The following is a 2,500-nucleotide window of genomic DNA, read 5'->3' on the forward strand; positions in this document are numbered from 1 at the left end:
GTTAGCCAGAAGGAAAGGCCCGGTTGGGAACCAGTACACGAAAAAATCGGACCGGCCAACCAGGCCCAAAGTTCAACTACGAGCTTTTTAACTGCAACAACTTTAATATACGCTATTGGAGCTGGAATTACCGCGGCTGCTGGCACCAGACTTGCCCTCCAATTGTTCCTCGTTAAGGTATTTACATTGTACTCATTCCAATTACAAGACCCAAATGGGCCCTGTATCGTTATTTATTGTCACTACCTCCCTGAATTAGGATTGGGTAATTTGCGCGCCTGCTGCCTTCCTTGGATGTGGTAGCCGTTTCTCAGGCTCCCTCTCCGGAATCGAACCCTTATTCCCCGTTACCCGTTGAAACCATGGTAGGCCACTATCCTACCATCGAAAGTTGATAGGGCAGAAATTTGAATGAACCATCGCCAGCACAAGGCCATGCGATTCGAAAAGTTATTATGAATCATCAAAGAGTCCGAAGACATTGATTTTTTATCTAATAAATACATCTCTTCCAAAGGGTCGAGATTTTAAGCATGTATTAGCTCTAGAATTACCACAGTTATACCATGTAGTAAAGGAACTATCAAATAAACGATAACTGATTTAATGAGCCATTCGCAGTTTCACTGTATAAATTGCTTATACTTAGACATGCATGGCTTAATCTTTGAGACAAGCATATGACTACTGGCAGGATCAACCAGATAACTATCTTAATAAACGCTCATAAAAACAGTTCGCGATCGAAATACACAAACCGTTTTCACTTGCATTAGAAGATACTTAATAGAAGGTTGGATTTTTATATTTCAAAAAATCTTTAGATACTTTCTGTCAATAAGATTTTACTCTCATTTCCAGCGCATCCATTCCTTACCATAGCACTCTTTGAGTTCCTCTAGCTAAGTTCCACTAAACATTACCCCGATGTTTCACAGATGTAAGTTTAATATCGTCAGCTTGAGAGGAGGTTACACTTGAAAAATCACAGTTTAAATAAATTCAAACCGGCTATTTAACAAGGCATTCCCCCAAATCGAATTCTTTGAAATAGATTGCTATTAGCTAGTAATCCACCAAATCCTTCGCTGCTCACCAATAGAATCGCAAGATGTCTATGATGAGACTGTTCAGGCTAAGACAAAGAAATAACAACGAAAAGCAAAAGAGACTTTCACTTTCATCGTTTTTTCTCTATCATCGCCCATGTCAAAACGCTGTATAGAGACTGAGCAGATCTGACGATCACCCAGAGACTCTCTCCACCGATTGACGAGGCCATATAATTATACGAACGCACAAGCTTACTCGAATTTGTTTCCAAACTCTTTCGAACTTGTCTTCAATTGCTTTCGCATGAAGTACCTCCCGGCTATTTTAACCATTTCCAATATTTGTTCACTTTAAACCCATCTACTTTTCTCTAGTTTTTTTCCATTTTACTTTTTCACTTTCCTTCCATCACTTTGTTCTCACCGCGTGAAAAAATATGTTCTTTTCTACACAAATAACTTGTTTTTTGTCAACTCTTAGAACAATTTCAAAAATATTCTGCCTGTGTGTGCACTATTGAAAAACTTTTAGTTCTCTTTCACGTGATAGTGTCTTAACTTTTTTTCCTCGTCTCGAAGACTTGAAGGATTTTTGATTTTTATCAAATGTAATAATATATTACTTCAAAGTTGTCCCATACAAAAACATATCGTTTTTTTGACTTGACAAAAAATGTTCTTTGATCAGCCTGATTTTTTGTGTACTAGTAAATTCATGTTTGTAGTTTCACCTGGTGTTCTCAGATTTCTAATTTACCGACTGGAAACATATGTGCCCCCAAAACACACTCTACTTTCCTCTCTGCTGCATGACTGCATCTTCTTACAGTCTCTATCAATTGCTTTCTCTCTTTTCAAACCTATAAAAACTATTTGCATTCATCATTGTTCATGTCATCGATATACCTTCTATAGGATGTGCAGCCCTGTTATCCACATATTCCTCTTATCATTATCTCTTTATATATTACTTCTTGTTTATCTTACCTTACTGGCTTTAATATTTGCTTATTCTACCTTTATATATGTAGTTCTATACTACAACTAATTGGATCGTAAACAAATCATTAACATGGGTCTACTTCCTCTGTAATAGCTTTCCTTGGAGCCATCTTTTTTCAACTCAAGTTTTGTACTCCCGCACCTCTTTATAGGCAAATATAGACCCACATATATGTGAGAAACAAAAAAGACAGCTAGAAATACCTACTATTGCCCTTCTAGTTCAACTCCACGTGTTTGCACATGACTCTTTGTCTATTATGTATTGTCTACTTAACTCTTAATAATATACCCAACACTTTGCTTATTATGTGCTTATTTTTGAAATGAGAACATATCAAGTTCATTTTGTATTGAATATCGGTTGCGGCCATATCTACCAGAAAGCACCGTTTCCCGTCCGATCAACTGTAGTTAAGCTGGTAAGAGCCTGACCGAGTAGTGTA

At 37.3% G+C, this 2,500-nt stretch overlaps 2 non-coding genes across 2 annotated transcripts in view; one reads left to right on the forward strand and one right to left on the reverse strand.

The window, feature by feature from the left end:
- The window catches only part of Kpol_1036prrnap3, a 1,799-nt gene extending 1,092 nt beyond the window's left edge, over positions 1-707 (reverse strand). The window contains exon 1 of the ribosomal RNA XR_009656892.1: positions 1-707. This exon is cut by the window's left edge and continues 1,092 nt beyond it. This is a non-coding gene — a ribosomal RNA (SSU ribosomal RNA).
- A 1,709-nt stretch (positions 708-2,416) lies between these two features.
- Kpol_1036prrnap4 overlaps positions 2,417-2,500 on the forward strand; it is a 121-nt gene continuing 37 nt past the window's right edge. Inside the window, exon 1 of the ribosomal RNA XR_009656893.1 lies at positions 2,417-2,500. This exon is cut by the window's right edge and continues 37 nt beyond it. This is a non-coding gene — a ribosomal RNA (5S ribosomal RNA).

Source organism: Vanderwaltozyma polyspora, genomic scaffold (assembly GCF_000150035.1).
Source record: "Vanderwaltozyma polyspora DSM 70294 KpolScaffold1036 genomic scaffold, whole genome shotgun sequence".
In the NCBI taxonomy this organism is placed as follows: domain Eukaryota; kingdom Fungi; phylum Ascomycota; class Saccharomycetes; order Saccharomycetales; family Saccharomycetaceae; genus Vanderwaltozyma; species Vanderwaltozyma polyspora.